The following is a 19,848-nucleotide window of genomic DNA, read 5'->3' on the forward strand; positions in this document are numbered from 1 at the left end:
GAGTCTGGATCCCAGACCCATGAGGGACTTCATTAAACAGCTTTGGCCTTCCTAGGAGTCCTGCTCCCTATGACTTCAATGTGGTGCGGCTCTCCACACTCAGGCAGAGCCCTGAGAGGCAAACCCATCAGTCCTAATGGGTCCCCTGGGAAGAATAAGGTGGGGGAGAGGCCAGAAGCGTTATTCTAAAGTAAGGGTCGGCAGACTGCTCCCAAGTGCTGTATCTGGCTGGCTGCCCGCTTTTATAAATTAAGTTTTCCTGGAACACAGCCACAAATGTTCATTTATGCATCATCTAAGGCCGGGTTCCTGTTCCAAAGGCACAGTTAGGTAGCAGCACAGTAGTGGAGACCCTGTAGCCTAGAAAGCCGAGAATGTATTAATGCATTCATGTAGCCCTTTCTGGAGAGCCGAGAGCGTTCCTTGGCCCCTTCTCCACAGGATGCCCATCCAGGAAGACCAGCAGGTGACTCCCATAAAGCCTAATGTATTGGCTCAAACCAGAACATTTTGTGAGGGTTCAGATATGGTTCAAGAATGTCTCCTAAAGTAGGTGCTGTGTGTGTGTGTGTGTGTGTGCTGTGCATGTGTGTACATGTGTGTGTGTGTGTGTGTGTGTGTGTGATGCCTGTGCATGCTACAGTTTAGCTCTTAGGCAAACTGAGCAGAATCCAGACAGGAGGATGATGTCAGATGTCTGGAGTCCTGCAGGCTTGGGATATGAGCAATGCCATGCTTCCTGCAGGGCACAGGGCAAGCATCTGCCTCCTGTCTCTTAGCAGCTGGTGACTGGTGATTTTCCTTGGCATCTGTGGATTTATTCTTGCTACCACCTTTTCCGCATCTCTTGTGCCAACTTCTTCTATCTAGGCTGACCTAGATAATCCAGAGTAAACTCATCATCTCTGACTCCTTAATTTAGTAAAGACTATTTTATAAAAACTCTCCTTCCCCTCCAAACATGCTCTTATCCCTAGGTTCCAGGAACTAGGCTGTGGACATATTTCCTGGTGGATATGTGGACACTGGGACCTACAATGGGGACAAAGGCCTATACGCAATCTAGTGGGACAGGAGGCCTGTTTTGAGTGAGGCCTTTTGCAAAAGCTGTAGACAGAGAGTTTCAGTTGGGTTGGGTGTGTCCAGGAGTGTCCAGGGGAGGAGCATCACTATCCCTTTGTACCCGAGCCTTCTTTGCCCACCAACCAAGTTCATTTCCTCTGGCAATAGGGTGTGGGCGTGGTTTCTTTTCTCTTCACTGTGACATGCCATCTGGCAAAAGGAATTTAAGAAAGGAAGTGTTTGAGGGGCTAAAACCCATCCTTGCAAGGAGACGTGGTGGCGGGAGCACAAGGCAGGGGGCCACATTTTATCTGTACGCAGGAAGCTGAGAGAGATGAGTGCTCATCCCCATCTTGCCTCCTCTTTTTGTCCTTCTTAATTCATTCTAGAACCCAGCCCAGGCTGGTACTACCCTCAGCCGGGGTGGGGCTTCCCTCCTCCTCCTCCGCTGATCCTCCCTAGAAACGTCCTCACAGATGCACTCAGAGGTGGGATACCTGGGGAACTCCAGTCAAAGCTGACAGTGAAGGCTAACTAACCATCACAGTGGGCGGCAGTCAGTTCCTACGGACTGTTGACACGCTCGCCTGAGAGTCAAGGAGAGGAGCCAGGCAAGGATTCATATTAATTGCACAATGCAGACCCCCAAGATTCAGCTCAGCCTCAGTTTCCCCAATTAAACATTCAGAGAATGTTCAGGGAGGCACTGCAGCCATCTTTCCCCAAGGAAGCAATTTGAATGTGTTTCTTAGGATTTTTTTTTTTCCTGTGTCTTGGGACAAGTGTTGTTTTAAGAGTCTTTGTATGGAACAAGTAGGTTTGCAAAGGCTGTTTTAGCCCAAGGCGTCATCCTGTGGCTGTAACACTCCAACATTCTTTCAAAAAAAAAAAAATAACCAGAGGCCCACCAGCTCCATCTCCTGTGTCTCACCCTCTGTGTCCGGGTCACTTAGGTAGTGTCTTCTGTACCAGGGACCATCAGCTGTCTTAAATGAATCGATCCTTTATGGCAAGGACCATCGAAACATCTTTGAAAGGCACAGACTTTAATGACACATGGGAATGAAAACGTGGGGGCCTGGCTAGAAGAGAGAGCTGCTGTGTTTTTAGAATCTGGGTTCTTTTATTCTTAGCTAATGGGGCTCATTCAGTTTCTATAAATCCTACTTGCCCTTCTGTGGTCTGATTTCAAATGAGCGTCCTGGTGCCTCCAAGCAGCCTTCCGAAATGCCAAGGCCTACGGCTGTGCTATTTAGGGTGGCAGAATTGGTGTGAGTTTCTGTTTTGGGCAAAGTGTGAAATAAGGAACTTTCTCTCGAGTGGGCCGTTCTCAGGACTCGCCTCGGCAGCATGACCGACTCCCCGCACATGTGCCCAGCATATGTTGGCATTGCCTCTGAATACAGAGTGTGACTCATTCTTGCTCGGCTCCGCGGGGATTTTCAGAGCTTGCTGTTCCTCCAACATGGAAAGAAGCATTTGGTTTCCTGGGAGGGAACTGGTGGGCACTTTCCTCTCAGTAAAATATGAACAGTGAACACTGTCAGTCCCCACTGTGAAGACTTAGAGAAAACAAACCAGGATGACCATTGCATGACGTGCCCTCAACGGGGAGCTTCCAGATAGCTTCCGTGAGGGCTGCAGGATGTGGGATGCAGGCCGCCTCTGGAGAGGATGAGGTCCTTCCTTCAGTTGACAGGCTCTGGCTTGTCAGCTACCAGCAGCAACAGGGAAACGCTGGCTTGTGCAGACTCCAGAGAGAACTGACCTATGTCTCCAGTTTGCTACTGATGACGTGAGCTACTCCCAGCTCCCTGAACGGCACAATCCTCCAGCAAACAGGGTTCTGATAGTTCAGCTGTAGCATTTTGCTTGTGACAATCACCAAGATCCTGTCCCCCTTTCAGGCTTATACTTTGGGACCCTCAAGAATCTTCAGGGTGCTTAGGGCAACTTGAGCTCACCGCTGGAAAGAGATTCTTCTGGGACCCCTCCCCCAAGTTTGAGCTTGGAATCTTGGAGCCATTCATTCCTCTGGGAGTATTGGGCTCTTTGAAGTCTCCATAGGAACTCAAAGGGCTAAATCTTTTGAACATGCTCAAGTAGTCTGAGAGTCTTTTTTTTTTTTTTTTTTTTTTTTTTTTTTTTTTTGAGAGTAGTTTTGGAAAGGTAGAAACCCTGGGCACTGGAGATAAAAAATAAAAATAGTCAGTCCGAATAGAGCCTACAAAGAGAAAGGAGGAGGCCTTGATGGACGTGTGAAACAGCCCTCCCCAGCCCTCCTCCCTCTCCCCTTCCACCCCACTTAAAATCAGGCGACTGACCAGAAAGGTGTGGAGAAGGTAGAGTAGGGGGAGGGCAGAGAGGGGACAGAAACCAGGAGAACCATCCTGGTTTCCAGGGGCATCTCCCTCTTTGTGTCCAAATTATGGTGGTGGAAGGGGTTGTGGGGCAGAAACTGGCGTCCTGAGGAGACTCGGAGGAGAGAGAGAGAGAGGCCGGAGTGGAAGCGCTATGGGGGGACGTGCCTCCTCACCTCCTGCTCCACAGGGCACTGGGTGCAGCTCAGGGAAACACCACCCTGAGGCCCAGAAGCACACACTACTGTGCTCATAGGAGTTTTGTAGCCAACCTGGGCCAGGTCTCCCTGGTAACCCTCTTGTCCAACCTTCCTGCCATGCGCATCTTCACTACCACCAATGCTCACAGAAGAGGCAACAAACGAAGGTGTGTATCATTTAAAAAAAAGAGGCATGAACTAGGTGATGGCAGTGCATGCCTTCAGTCCCAGTGCTTGGGAGGCAGAGGCAGGTGAATCTCTGTGAGTCTGAGGCCAACCTGGTCTACAGAGTGAGTTCTAGGATGGCTACAAAGAAAAACCCTGTCTTGAAAAAACTAAAAATAAAACTGAGAGAGAGAGAGAGAGAGAGAGAGAGAGAGAGAGAGAGAGAGAGAGAGAGAGAGAGAGAGAGAGAGACAGAGAGAGACAGAGAGAGAGAGACAGGGCGGGGGGGACGAACTGAGGACTTCTGTCTTCATAAGGGTGCCAGAGGCCCAGTGTAGGAGGGGAAGCCAAATTTTCTTCCTGAGAAGTCAATTCCAGTGTTCTTCCAGGGAGGTCAGCCCTGTGACCCTTCCTTATTCCAAGGTCCCCATCAGAGCTCCTCATTTCTGTGGTCATTTTGCCCTTTTGAGCTCTGTCTGACAATGAACACATCCCTCAGGCTCTTGTAGAGTTTTCTAGAACATGGCAGGCACACTGACAAAGGCGATTTGTCCCTCCAAGCACAGAGCAGAGAGTATTCTGTCAATTGCTTTTCTGTTTCTGTCCAGGCCGAGGCAGGGGCCGGTGGGAACTCCACAGACTCCCCAACAGCTGTCAAGCACGGCCCCCTCCCTCTTCCCCTGCTAGAACTCTTGGTATGTCCTTAGGCTGGGGAAGGCCCCGAACTGCGGCAGTTAAGGCTGCCATGGGAGAGTTTCTAGATTCGCCCTCCCTGTGTTCCAGGCCAGCTTAAGAGACGGGTCTGTGTGACAGGACTGTCCAGCTGGGAACACAGGGTGACAGGAGAATCAGATTGCGAAGGGTTTCCAGCAACCCCTGCCTGTGTTTACACAAACTCCCCATAAATAAAGATGTCCGTGTTTGCCGCAGACAGGAAGTAGTCCATTCTCTTTATGGACAAGACATCAACCCTCCAAGCAGACAGAAGACAGCTGCGCGTCCCAGGTGTGTGCCATCTCTCCTACTTCATTTGTGCTGGCGGGACTGCACGCGGCGCTCTTTTCTTAGGCACTTCAACTAATGCCCACTCCTCATATCCGTTAACTCAGCTTCACTAAAGTCTGGGTGCCTTGGTCCGCCTCTTCCCAGATGCAAGTCTTTTCTTTCTGGAAGAGTGTAGAATATTCCTTGAAGCAACCCAGCATATTCAAGCCCAGACAAGGATTAGATTTAGCAGGAGTTTCAGTTCAGTTCTGTTAGCAAAGTCTTCCTCTGAGCCTGTTTCCTTCCCTATATAGTGGTCAAACCTAACTCCCTGGGCAACTACCTGTGTGACCTTGGACTAGTCATACGACCTCTCCAGGCCTTAGTTTCCTTTTCTGTGACATGGGATCAACAATGACATCTCTTGACACAGCTGGTAATATGAACTACTCTGTGCCGAGTCTTGGGTGTGGTACCCAGGGCAGAACCATGTGAGGATTCATGCGGAGGATGCTGGCGGGATGCTGTGGAAGTTGAATAGTGTGTCAGGCACTCAGCACTGCCCCACCTCAACTTCCTTTAGTTATTCTCACCCATGAATAAACTCCAGAAGCGTCTTCAGGACAGACCTGTCCTGGCTTCTGTCCTTCCCCAGGCTGTCTGTGTCTGTACTGGCCTCGGTCTCCCCTGCAAGTTTTCCTGTGTAGATGACTTTGCAGTCTGACTTCCTCTTCAGCTTCAATAATAGGCCACAGCACAAACCGACTCCAAGCACAGGCGATTCAGCCTGGTCATGAGTCTTTGACGCTCAAGAAGTATTTCAAAGTCTATTTCTGCAGCCTGGAAACTGGGCCGGACTTGTGACTTTCCTTAAATAACTGGCCGGGGCCACAGTGATGCCACGTCATCAGATTCCGCAAGCTGGGACACTGTCTTGTGTCCAAGGAGGAAGCTGTCAGCCACTGGAAGGTGACAGGTTCTGCAGGGGTGACCTAAGGAGCCCTGGCGGAGTTGGCACCACCTGCCCACTATGGTGAGACCCTTCACCAACCCCTAAGCAACACATGAAGTCTGTGCTCCTGCCAAACCCAGTCTATGATATGTAAGTGACTTAGGTGTCCTTCGAGGGACCCCTTCAGGAAAAAGGATTCAATGTGACACATACACCTCAGATCATCTAGAGGGAGCATTGGGTGCCAGGACTCAGGACAAGATGCCCATTTTGGAAAAAGTTAATCCGAACATCTTAGCTACCCTGTGTTACTGGAATAGAACACCTGGGTAGTCTATGAAGAGGCATATTTACTTATTACCTGACAGGGTCTCACTAGGCAGTCCAGGCTGGTCTCAAATGTACAATGTCTTGCCTCGGGCGTACAACTGCTGGGTGGCCTGTCCAGCCGTGTCCAGCTAATGTGTAGTCATTTCTCATAGTCGTGGAGGCTGGGAAGGCAAAGGTTGAGGCCTAATATCTAGCACAGGTCCTTCTTGCTGTGTTGTGCTGTGGTGACAGGCAGAAAGGCAAAGCACCCAGGGAGCTCAAGAGAGAGGATCGTATTTGTTTGACAATGAGTGTTCTCTTGTGATAATGATATTAGTCCAGTGTTAGCATTCACGATATGATATGATCACCTCTTTAGGTCCCACCAGCTCACACCGCTACACTGCACACTAAATGCCCACCACACTGTCACACTGGAAACTTAAGTCTGACATTCGAACAATTGGAATCCTCATGCATGTGTGGCAAATTCTTTACTGACTGAGACATCTTCCCAGGCCCTAGGGACATTCTTCTTTTTCATTTTTTGTAGCCCATCTACTCTGCTCCTATCAGAGGTTGAAGGAGGCCATGGGGCCCTGCTGTTATGGAAGAGGACCCAGAAATTGTCAACCCTGGGTCTGAATAACTATATGGAAGCTATATCCCTTCTCATCCTATCTCATCCTATATGCCTATCGTCCCTTCTCAGTTTTCTTAGACCATAGTCCTCCTTAGCTGTAACAGAATAACATACAACGGGTAAGTTGGGAGAGGCAGAAATGTGTTTCTCATGCTCTTGAAGGTGGAAAGACCAAACAAGGCCTGGCAAATGTGGCTGCCTGGTGAGGGCCAGTTCTTGGCTCATCAATGTCCATATTCTTGTTGGGTAGGACAAAAGCTTGCTTGTGGAGCCTCTGGGAAAGGCTACCAGAACTTTCTACAGGCCTTGCCCTCATAACCTACTCCTGTCTCTAAGATAGCCTGTCTCCTTCCCACCAAGACCGTCACATTAGGGGTCAGGTGACAGCCTGCTAATTTGGTATAGCGTTGGTTCATTGTATAGCTTTGGTACTGTTACTCACTCAAGTAGAGCCTCCTTGGAGTCTCCCAGTTCTCTGTGGTTCTCCTGGGTCAGGCTCTGTTTTCACTTGCTCAGTCTTCCTGCCCTTCACTCCAGAGAACACTTGAACAGTGGGTGGCCCTTTTCACCCTGCAAAGTCCCCAATACAGCTCTTACCCCTGCTCCACATTCACTTATGCCGAGGTTCCCTGCCTTCAGCTGGTTCTGTGGTCACACAGTTCAGCATCTTAGAGGACACGGTGGCCTGTTTTCACACAGCTGAGGACTGTGAGGTGTGTCTTCGCTCTCCATAGGCTCCGGGTAGTTTTCACTCTAGATGCTCTCATTCTCCTCTGAACACCCTCCTTCCTGTCCTAGCAGGTCCACATTAGCTAAAGTGCCCAGCTGATTAGGTCCCTGGGGCCATATCCCTTGAGCATTTCCCACAGACATGAGGTACCATGACTACAGAGTCTAGACCCTTTCCTATCACTTGGCAGAGTCCATGATACGCTTTCTTTTAAAATGGAGGAAGGAGGGGCAAGGCCAGGCCTCCCCTGGTCATGTCCTCAAGGTCAGCACGTTGCACCCCCATCTACAGGGCCAGCTCTACTGTGCTGCCCAGGCAAAACACAGGGCTCACTCTCCTGAGTGCTGCAGTTAGTAGGGGGCCGGGTCGGCTTTCCTGCCTGCTGCAGGTGGAGAGGGGTGATGACATCTTTCCCTCAGCCATGCCACCACATGGCAGACATGGGGGGGAGGACAGGGCCAGCTCTCCCACTCTCAGGGATGGCTTGCCTGCACCTCCACCAACTTCCATATGGTGGCCAGGGAGAGACACCCTCCCACCCATCACCCCCTGTGGCAGGTGGGAGAGCTGGCCCTGATGTCACAAGAGCAGGAGAACTGGTCCAGCCCCTCACTGGCTACAGCACTCTGGAGAGAAGGCATTGCACCTCACCTGGGCAGCACCTTCAGCAGGCTGGAGAGTTGCACTCTGGGTCATGATTGAGGAAGAGCTGGCCCTGTCCCTCACCAGCCGCAACACTCCTTAGAAAGGCCCGGGAACCTCTCTGGGCAGCACGGTCCAGCTGGCCCTGGTGGTGTAGGTATAAGTGAGTTGGTCCCAAGGGAGTGAGAGCAGGAGAATCGGCTCCTCCCTTGCTGCTTGTGCCTAGGGTGACCTAGCTGGGGCAGTGCTGGAGAGCCGGAGCTCATCCTGGTGGTGAGCATGAGAGAGGGCTGGTGGGCTGACCCATTCAGTGTTACCCAGGCCCAGAAACAGGGCTATGAGTTGGCCCACCTCAGCACCTCCCCATCTGTGGTCTGCTGGAGCACATGAAGAGGCCAGTCCTGCAGACCCAAAGCGGCAGGTTCTCCATGACACAGGGTAATAATAGGATATTCAAGAAGAGTTCCAGTGAGTGCCCAGGATCCATAGTGTAGCAGAAACCAGAAGCCTCAAACCAGACTAATGACTCATTGCAATGAACACTTGAAAGTAAAGACATATTCACTAAAAGTTTACACTGTGTGACTCACTGTGTCACAGTACAACTTCTATGACAAGATTCTTTCTCATTTAAATTTTATTTTTGAGGGGGAGATTGCAAGGGTAAAGGGCAGATATGAAGAGATGTGGAGATGAATGGAATTGGGATGTATGATGTTTAATCCCCCCAAAAAAATCAATGAATAGTTAAAAATAGTTTTGGTTGTGAGCCTAGCCTTTAATGGCTGAGCCATTATTTGTAATAGCCAGAACCTGGAAACAACCTAGATGTCCCTCAACTGAAGAATGGATTAAAGAAAATGTGGTATATCTACATAATGGAGTACTAAACAGCAGAAAAAAAATGACATCTTGAAATTTGCAGGCAAATGGATGGATCTAAAAAACAACATATTGAGTAACATAACCCAGACACAGAAAGACAAATATAATATGTTTTCATTTATAAGTGGCTTTTAGACATAAATCAAAGAAAAACCAGCCTACAGCTCACAACCCCGGCGAACTTAGACAACAGAGTTGGCAACAAAGAGAGACATACATGGGTCTACATAGTAAGGTGAAAAAGACAAGCTCTCCTGAGTCAATTGGGAGCGTGGGGATCAGGGGAAAGGGTAGAAGGGGAGAGGGGAGGAAGAAAGAGGAGTGGAGAAAAATGTATAGCTCAGTAAAAAAGTTAAAAATAAAATTTAAAATATTGGGGAGATGAGAACTTGTCCTGGAATTGACCGTGAGGAAGAACTCTCCTTGGTCCCCATCACTCCAAGCTGTCATTTTGTGTCACAAATCTGGCTGGTGTTTTTGTCTTCTTCACTGTAGGTTCAGTCAGTCCCTTCTTGTCTCTTATTTATTTGACCATCTTCACATTTTCTCTGTATTCATCATTATTGGACATGGGATAAAAAACATTTAGTAAGCTATTGTCTTTATTATCATGAAGACAGACCATTAAACGTATGCTTTAAAAACCCAAACCAGAAAGCATACTAGAGGCTGGTAAATTGCTCTTCAGTAAGGTCAGCAGGAGCCATAAGAGCCCAGAGTGAGAGCAACATTTATAAATTTTGTAGTGTTCTCAGATGCTGCTACAATAGATTCTGCAGGAATAACCAGGCCATTACCTGGGGCTTACAAATATTTTAGTTACACATCACTTGCGTTTTGAGTGTAACTGGATCTGACTTTTATTTAGTGGCTCCATTTCATCAGGGTTGAAAAAGAGGTCACATTGTTCAGAACGGGTCCCAGCAGCAAACAGCATTTCTTCTCTGTGAGCTGCTTACTGCAAGGGAGATCGTCATGAGCCACTGGGTATACCTTGGTGTGTTATAGCTTGGTTGGCGAATCAAGTTGTTAAAACAATGGAGTTTAAAATAATTTAATCTAGGTTTCCATGAATACACACATCCAGTTTAGAAAGCCAAACATTGTTAAAAGGCTTGTATCAACACAATAATCCTCTCACCTCCTTTTCTGTTTAATTTCAGCTGCTCCAAGGTGAAGACTTCTACTGAGCTTCCAATGTTCCCTCCAAAACTCAAGTTGAAACCGAGTTTCATCATAACAGTATAAAGAGGTGGGACTTTCTAGAGGGGAGTAGGTCACAAGGCTCCATCCTCATGATGGATGTGGTGGTTTGGAGAAACATCACTTATTTGAACAGTGGTTCCAGTATGGTGTCTAGGGAGACTATAGAGCCTTTGGGAGGTGGATCTTATTGAAAGAAGTTTGTCCCCTGGGGCGGGGAACTTGCCTTGCTTCTATTCTTTCTTTCTCAGCTTTCTGGGTGCAAATGAAAACACTCAGCTTTCTGTTCCTGCTGTTGTATCATGTTTCCCCCACAACAAGCCAGACAAACCCCTTTCTTCCTGGGAATGCTTTGAGTTGTGGCATTCCATCCCATTAACAGAAAAGTAACTACAACAGGTTAAGAACATTGTCACAGAGGGGCGTTGGTCATTGCAACAAGTTCTAAAGCAAGTTCAGATTTCCCAGCCTCCTCTGGTCTCTCAAGCTCCCAGCCCTGACCATGAAATGTCTTCTGCCATGTTTAACAGAAGTTGTTTCATTTGACTGTGTAAATGTCAATTGCATCTGGACCACATGGATAACCATAATTACCTTTTCCTTCTTGGCTTTCAGTTTTCTAGACTTAACAATAGCTTCATTTGTTTGATGTGCTTAATTTTCTGTGTACTGAACCATGAGTCATCACCTCTGCCACAGCTTCAATCCCTGTGAATACCAGCATGTGAATACGTTTTTTGCCTCAGACACACCTCTTCTGGATTATTTCTGGACTTGACCTTCCCATCTTCCCATGTTGCCCTACAATTGCCTTTAACTTTTATCATTTTAGATTCCTCTTTTAAAATATTTCCTTATTTGGGTGGAAGATATTAATAAATGGAGGCCCAAAATATCTGTAATTAACATTATTTTCATTTACACCTGATAGCTAGATTGGCTAGGTATAAAAATTTCATTCACAAGTCATTTCGTCACCGTTTCAAAAGCATTCTTTCATTGTTTTTCTGACTCTGTTACTGCTTGTAAGAAACAAATACTTTCTGATTCCAAATCCTCTGTTTGTGGCCTTCCCATCTCCCTACCCATTCTGAATCTCTCCAAAATTAGGATATTTTCCTATGCCAGCTCTATGGCTTTTCTTGTTGTGAACCTGCTCTTCATTGTTTATTCAGAAAAGCCAGGTTTCATCGCCAATGTGGAGATAAATTTCTTCAGATGCTTTTCCTGTGTTTGCTCTTGATTAATATGTTTTCTCTACACTCTCTTTAAAAGATAATTCCTATTACTCAATGTTGAAATGTCCAGAGAAACACATAGATGCTAATAATTTTCTCTTTCCGTGTTTATAGTCTTTGCTTAGTCTTTGGGTTATCTTTTTATTATCAACTTTTCCCATGTTTTTCTATAAAATTTAAAAAATTTTCCAGTGTTACACTTTGAATTCCCAAGAGCTTGCTCCCATTTGTACACTTACCGGATATCCCCTCCCCTTCTTAAGCATCAGCTTTTTGCTACCGAGACATAGTCACTTCTCAAATTTCTAAGAAAAAAATTCTTCAAATTTTATTTTTAAATTAATGTTTAGGTTGAATGTATAAAATATCAAGTTTCATTACATTTTATTATACATGTAAAAGCTTTCTCTTGGTAGAAGAAAAATGGGGTATTAAAGATTTAAAGAGGGATTCTGAGACATTTAGCCAGGGATAGGGAAAACTAGGCTAAATAGGGGAGGTGTCAATCCAAACTAATGGTGTATGAAAAAGTCATAGGAAAATCTAATATTATTAAGTTAATTAAAATAAAATAATACAATAAGTATACTTTGTATGGGTGGATAGAGCTGCTCCTGGAAGCCATAGATTATTAAATAAAATCCCAGTGTTAGTGGTGACCTACCTCCCTATGAGGGGTTGGTTAGGGAGATCTCTGAGGTTCCAAGAAGACAATTGTTGCTGCTGTTGGTTACCTAGCAGAAACAAATGGTAGAACCCTGTTCTTAGAAGTCCCAACAATATTATCATAGGATGTAGAGAAATCAAGTTAAGACTGAGCTGGAAGCTAGCTAGACATTGTGTTAGACATTACTACATGGGTTGCTGGGGAAGAAAAGCCAACTCAACTCACTGAGCAGGGGAGACGGCACAGTAGTGGCATGGATGTTTAGTGGAGGGTAAGCAACTACTTTACACTGGACTTGAGGCCTGCTCCATAGGAGGGAATCCCGTGTGATACTGTAAACTTGGTCGAAAGCCCGTGGCTGGGGAGGTCATTGGTCCTGACCTAAGCTGTAGCTGTTGTTTTGCTAAGTAGACATGATGCACCTACTCAATTGCCTTCTGAGTATTTGTAAGGCCATACCCATAGATTTGTAAGGATATCTGTTTTAGTCCAAGAAGCTCCTCCCTTTTGTAAGGAGCAGCAGGAATGACAGACACTCATCACAGGTCAATGTTCTAAGAATATGTAACTATTTAATGCTCTACCGTGAGTGGTGGATCTATGCCAGCCCTCCAAGGCTCAGGGGCCAGCAGAGAAATGTTCTACCATAAGTGGTGGATCTATGCCAGCCCTCCAAGGCTCAGGGGCATCACAGAAGGCATGATGGAAAGAATATAAGAAGAGAGAAAGAGAAGGAGACTTTTAAGGCTTTGTCTTCTAGACTGAACACGACAGTTGCCTCTTGAACTCACATCACACACTGCCCTGGGGACTTTCAGGAATTAACTGTAGCTCTAAGCAGAGGAGTACACAAGGCCCCAGCCCTCCCCAAAGACTACTGACAGTGGTTGCTGTTGGAGAGAGAGATTTGTTTCAGTGATAAAGATACTGCGACTGTCCATGTAGGGTCCATGTGCCAGCAAGAAAACTTCATTTAACTCAAGACAAATGGGTACACATATACACACACATGCACACCTAGACACACACACAAGCGTACACACACAGACACACACACACATGCACACACACAGACACACACACATGCACACATAGAAACACACAGGCATACACACACATGCACACACACATCTATACACAGATACAGACACATGCACACACAGATACAGACACATGCACACACAGACACACACACATGCACACACAGACACACACACAAAGCCACACACACACATGGCTAGCTAGATCGCTCTGTTGGTAAAGGTGCCTGCCACCAAGCCTAGAGACTTGAGTTTGAAAGGTGAGAACAAACTCCCACATATTACCCTCTAACCTCCACTCACACACTGTGTGCCCCACCCCAACACACACACACACACAATCACATCACGAAGATAAACAAATAAAGTATTTTTAAAAGACATGATCTACAGTTTAAGAATAACTAACTAATAAGAATAGTAACTAGGAAGAGAAAGGGGATCAGTAAGAATAGGACAAGATATGACTAAAATATTCTATGTACATGTATGAAAAAGTCACAATGAAGCCCATTATCGTGTATAGGTACCACATGCCCTAAAAATATAAAATACGCTTTGTTTTTCCTTATTCCTGTCATTCCATGTTGTCTTTGATTTCTCTTGTATTTTTCTGCTGTTTTGTTTCCTGCCTATCATTCATAGCAGACACTTTTGCTCAGCTGTCTGGTGACCCCTGACTGTCTATTTTCATCAAAAGTGAAACACATGAGCAATGAAATGTTTTTAAAGTAGAGAGAGGTGTTGGTTGCACAACACTGTAAATGTGCTAAGTGTAGATGAATTATTCATTTTTAAATAGTTACTTTAATGTTATTTGAATTCCATCTCAATTAAAAAAAACTGAGGAAATCACAAATCTTTATTGAGATTAGAATCTCTGGTGGTCACTGAATAGTCACTGTTGATGGGTAGACCTGGAGCCAGGAGACTGTCCTGGAAACTAGATGTTCCCCCAGCCATTGCACATGCCAAACTCTGTAGGCCAACCCTATTAGAATCTAGTGACTAGACAGTCTAGTAACTAGACAGTTCAGTTCTGTGAGAAATGTTCTAGGCTCATGACTAGCTCAGAGCATGTAAGTCTGGGGCTCAGTCTCAAAGTTAAGAGGGGCGGAAAACATATGAACTTGGACTGAAGAGCTGGCTCAGTGGTTAAGAGCTCTTAACTGCTCTTGCAGAGGATCTAGGTTCAGTTCCTAGCACTTACTTTGTGGCTAACAACCATCAGTGACTCCAGTTTCAGAGAACCTGTGTAGTGATGAGCTGGGGGCTGTGTTCCCACTGCCCTGCTTTTGGCCTCCTGGCTAGCTTATGCCCGAAATAACAACACACAAATTGTATTCTTTTAAACACTGCCTGGCCCTTAGTTTCAGCCTCCTACTCACATCTTGACTAATCCATATCTAATAATCTGTGTAACACCACGAATGGTGTCTTACTGGGAAAGATTCAGCACGTCTGACCTGGTGGCTGGCTTCATCGCATCTCTCTCCCTGAGGAGAGGCATGGCAGTCTGACTAACTTAGGAGAGGTGTGGCATCTGACTGAGCCATCTACCTCACTTCCTTCTTCCTGTTTTGTCTACTCCACCCACCTAAGGGCTGGCCAAGGCAGTTTGTTTATTAGCCAATGAGAATCCTCCATCATTTCCCCTTTTTCTGTTTAAACAAAAAAGAAAAGCTTTAACTTTAACATAGTAAAATTACATATAACAAAACAGTTATCAAGTAAGAATTACAGTTACAATATTTATATCTATTTTACCTTTTATCATAACAAAGGAAAACAACTATAACTATCTATCTATTCTTCAACTCCATCAAAGACTCCAGAAGGATATATTACCTAGGTGAACAAGAAGTAAGCTACTTCCAAAACTCTAGAAATCACAGAGACATCTTGCTTCCTGGACAGTCACCCAAAGTTCCTCTGTACCGTTGGGGCATCCATCTTCGGCCTACAGGCCCATAATTTCAAGCAGACACTTCCATGAAGCAGAAAATTTCAAAGGCAGTTCAGTCAGTATCTGTTGTGTCCTGTAGAATGTCTTGCAGACTCTTTCATGAGTCAGGAACCCCAAAGAATCATCTCACATTTAGGCAAGTTCAGCAGTCCTCTCTCTGTGGGTACTGCATGTCCAGTGAAGCATTGGGTTCCTGCCCAAGCCCTGGGATTGAAGACCAGAGCAAATGCTTTCCTTCTGCCCAAGCACTGGGGTTGAAGACTGGGGTAAATGGTCTCCTGCCCAAGCCCTGGTGTTGAAGACCGGGGCAAATGCTCTCCTTAACCCACCACTTCACAAGTCAGGACAGAGTATGAATCAGGAATACAGAAAACTCTGAAATCCTGGCCCACATAAAGAGCCAGTGGGGGTTATAGCTAAGATTTGGACGTGATGGCTCCCCTGACATCTTTCCTTCTTTGGTTTCACAATATCACCCTCTTTTAGGAGACAAGGTTTTGGAGTAACCTCCCAGAGAAATATTTTATGCCAAAAAAGAAGCCTTCTTGTTACCTGAAGATAAGAACCCTAAGAGTGAGCGTGTTGGCTATAAATAAGGAAGTAGAAAGTTGGAGCACCCCGTATCAGGAGACAGGACAAGCCCAAAAAAGATGTTGTCTCCACCTCCCCACATAGGTGCATCTGGGATACAGTTTTGCTCTTTACCGAGGAATCCTGGATCCATAAAGCCAAGAGACCGAATGAAGCCTTCCTAACCCAGGAGCCCTTGCCACAGGGCCTCTCAAGAAGCTGACTTCAGGGGTACCCTAAAGTAGGCTGAAATACCATACTAAGAATATTTTTTAATGTGAATGAATGTCTTGCCTATATGTACCATGTATGTACAGCATCCACAGAGGCCAGAAGACGTGTCAGGTTTGTAGTGAGGAGCTGCGGGCGGCTTCCCGCCCCCCTGCTTTCGGCCTCCTGGCTAGCTTATGCCCGAAATAACAACACACAAATTGTATTCTTTTAAACACTGCCTGGCCCTTAGTTTCAGCCTCTTACTCACATCTTGACTAACTCATATCTAATAATCTGTGTAACACCACGAATGGTGTCTTACTGGGAAAGATTCAGCACGTCTGACCTGGTGGCTGGCTTCATCGCATCTCTCTCCCTGAGGAGAGGCATGGCAGTCTGACTAACTTAGGAGAGGTGTGGCATCTGACTGAGCCATCTACCTCACTTCCTTCTTCCTGTTTTGTCTACTCCACCCAGTGCTTGGGCAGAAGGAGAACATTTGCTCTGGTCTTCAATCCCAGGGCTTGGGCAGGAGCCCATTCAAAGATCATCTGTCAGCCCCTGCGGGGTGGAGAGATGCTGAGAGTTTCTTTGAACTCTTAAGTCCCTTTAGTCCTGTCTGCACCTTTGGAACAACTCCTGCAGACAAAGACGTAAGAGCTCATTCAAAGTAAATGAATACTTGAAACACAAGACAACCCTAGGTAGAGGTTTATTGGCCTGAACAGGTGACTAGAGAAACCGTTGACTGAAATGGATATGCTTTAATTTTTCATGCTCACAGTAGGGCGAGGAGTTCATCCTTCAACCATTTGCTCAGTGGCCCTTTGCCTTCCCAGGGTTGGCCTCTGACTCTGTGGCTTCACAGGAACACTCTAGACCAGAGTGGGAAGTAGAGTAGCTGCAGAAGTCCACCCATGATCTCACAAATGCTTTAACTCCTGAGACACAGGAACAAAACAAACAGACAAAGCCGAAACAGCTATTGATGTTTTTAAAAGAAGAAAGGTGTCCTAACAAGCATACAGCACCTGCTTCACAGAGACAGCGAGTAGGAGAGGGGCTCGGGGTCCAGAGAGAGACAGGTAGCTAGCTGCTGTGTGAATTCCCTTCAAATGTTAAGACAATGCAGCTCCCTCTAAAGCTGCACGTGGAATCCAGGCTGCAGCTTCTGTTAATTTTAGAACAGAAGAACCGGAGGCGGGTGGTGCAGTTCTGGCTTTATGGCTCTTGAAAGCAACGCCTCAAGGTGACTCCTCACTCTTTCCAGCCCCACCTCTCATGCTTCCTTCTCTTTTTGTTCCTTCTTTTCTTATTTCTTTCTCCCACTTCCCTCTCACCAAAAGGTCCCCTCTCTTTCCACATTATTGGGGGTCCCCTGAAGCCTCGGGGACTCCACCCTCTGAAGCTCTGCCCACTGGCAGGTCAGCCTCTGGGCTAGCTCTTCAAGCCTTTGGATTCAACAGTCTGGACTTGTTTCTGAACACCACAGACTGAGTATTTATGTAAAGTAGAGGTTTATTTAGCTCACAGTTCTCAAGCCCAGAAAGTCCAAGACCGCGGAACTGGGTCTGCTCTGCTGCTTTTTATGCTACATCATAACACAGGGATGGGCATCCCAAGGGCAGACAGAGCAAGCATGGTGGCTAAGGTCTTTTTCTTTCATAAAGACACCAAAGTGCCACCATGCTGTCTCTGCTCTCATGACCTCATCTAACTCCAATTACCTTCCAAGGCCCCCACATCCAAATGCCGTTAACTTATGAGATTGGGGCTTACATTTCTATACCAGTGCCTTTGAAGGCAACACGGTCAAACTGAAGAACCATCATACATCTTATAGGCTGAAAGGTTTAGCTGTTCCCAGAGTGAGGCTGGACACGTTGCACACGGGAGCTCCTCAGATCCCACCAGACCTGCAAGACACTGTTCGCTCTTCACTGAGGAGCCTGTGAGCCAGGATCGAACACGAGGCTGCTTGATTAACTAGCGCGTATCCAGGACCAGCTGTGTGTGTAAAGCCCTTAGGGTCTACTCATTTGTCTTCTGAAAATCTACTTTCCACTTGTCTGTGTTTGCATGTCCCTTTTCTTCTCTTTGGGGTAATGTCTCAAGTCCCATACGTCAGTTTTAACTGAAAGGGCTTGAGGGGGCACAGATGCTGAGGTGAAGTTGCCCAGCATCCCAGCAAGGCCATGTGGTTCAGGTCTGATGTATTTCCAGTGCTCTGAGGTGACGTGGAAGCTGTTTCCTTTGGTTTGTCAAGTTGACTCGACTTACAGCCATTGTTGATAAGTGCTTGGTTCAAGTGCTTGTTTGAAGAAGCAAAGTTTTGAACAAACCTGCCCTCAGAAGAACCCTGGAATGTCTATCACAAGGGATACATGATCATGAGCCCAGGAAGAAATGAAAACTCAGCTGGGGTCTTCTGAGAATGGACTTATGGCTTCCCACAGTCCCTGGGTCAGATGTGGAAGAACCTTGGAGACTCGAAGGCAGGCAGGTGTTTCCTGGCTAATTGAATGTACAATTTTGAATCATTCCTCTCTGTTCTGCTATTTCCTTTGTGTAAAAGATGAAGGGATAGAAAGAAATCTTGAGGTGAATTTTTATGGTATTTGAGGTTTAAAGAAGTAGTATATTTAGCGTATCCTGCGGTAAGCTGGAATTTTCTGGAAAGTCGGTTGTTACACTGGCTTCTAATGGTTTTGGTACCTCTGTTTGTCCAATGGTTCACTTTGTTGTTTTTGGAGTTAGGGTGTTATTACATTTCCCTGACTAGCCTTGAACTCATAGCAGTCCTCCTGCCTCAGTCTCTAAAGTGCTAGTATTACAGGCATGAACCATTGTACACAGCTCTGTTTGATCACCTTTGCTATTAACCTTTACTCAAAACTAATTTGGAAGACATGCAGTATCTGTTTGAATGATCCCTTGACTGTTTATAATATCAGACTGTGACGTGGTTGCCTCTGTCACTATTGCCACATCAAGAACTGAATGCCCAGTTAAACTCAGTTGTCATCCGTGGTTGGATACGACACTATGTCCCCACCACCCAGATCTCCTGAGTCCTAAATCTATGTCTTACTTTTCTCCCGGGACAAAAACAAGACATGGGTCTACTTTTAATAGCTCTTAGAGCAAAACTATTTAGTGTCGGGGGTCCCGGGGGAGAGCCATTCTGATAATGTCTGAGTTTCTGTCCCACTCCTGGGGGCTGCTTCACCTGCTAAGGGGACACAGTTCCAACCCTTGTTATGTAACAGCTGCTGAGTTTCTTAGGAAAATCACCATCCTTTCCAAGCCTCGGCTCGGGAAGAGCACTGGGAACGGTCTGCTGGATATTTTGGGCCGGATCTATACCAGGGGAAATAATCAGAGGCATTTGAATGAGCTTTTTAAAGTCCGCTAGGCACTGTGGTGAGTCCGTGCGTCATCAGAGGCGTTACTTGTTTCTCGGAAGTGGCCCCCTATGGCTCCCATCCTACCAGCACGCCTCAAGCTTGTCAGCCACCGGGCTAAACTGGTAGCTAAAGGAGCCATTGGATGTATCAGGTAAATTTAGAAGGAGTCAGTCGCTTCTATGATTAGGTCTACGTGCCCCAAAGAAGAAAAAGAAACAGGGGAGAGAGTAGACAGGAACGGGAAACTCTGGGGCCACCACTGCAAGGCGCAGTGGCTGGAGAGGGCAGTCTTTGTGCAAGTCACATTTCCTTGCTGTGACAAAAAACCTGAGCAAGTTCACTTCAAAGAATAAAAGGTTTATGTTGGCTGAGTCTTAGTGAACTCAGCCCACGGTAGCTCGGCTCCATTGTTTCTGGGTTTTGGTGAGGCGGAAGGTTATGGTGGGAACCATGTGGTAGAGCTTCATCTCATAGTGAACAGGGGGAGCGAGGTGGGAAGGGGGGAGGAGAGGGGAGTCAGTCCCAGGACAAGGGTATCTACCAGTGGTTTACCTCTTCAGCTAGGTCTCAGCTCCTAATAGCCCATCCATCTGTGAACTCACAGCAAACAAG

The sequence above is a fragment of the Arvicola amphibius genome, chromosome 10 (genome assembly GCF_903992535.2).
Source record: "Arvicola amphibius chromosome 10, mArvAmp1.2, whole genome shotgun sequence".
NCBI classification, from domain to species: Eukaryota; Metazoa; Chordata; class Mammalia; order Rodentia; family Cricetidae; genus Arvicola; species Arvicola amphibius.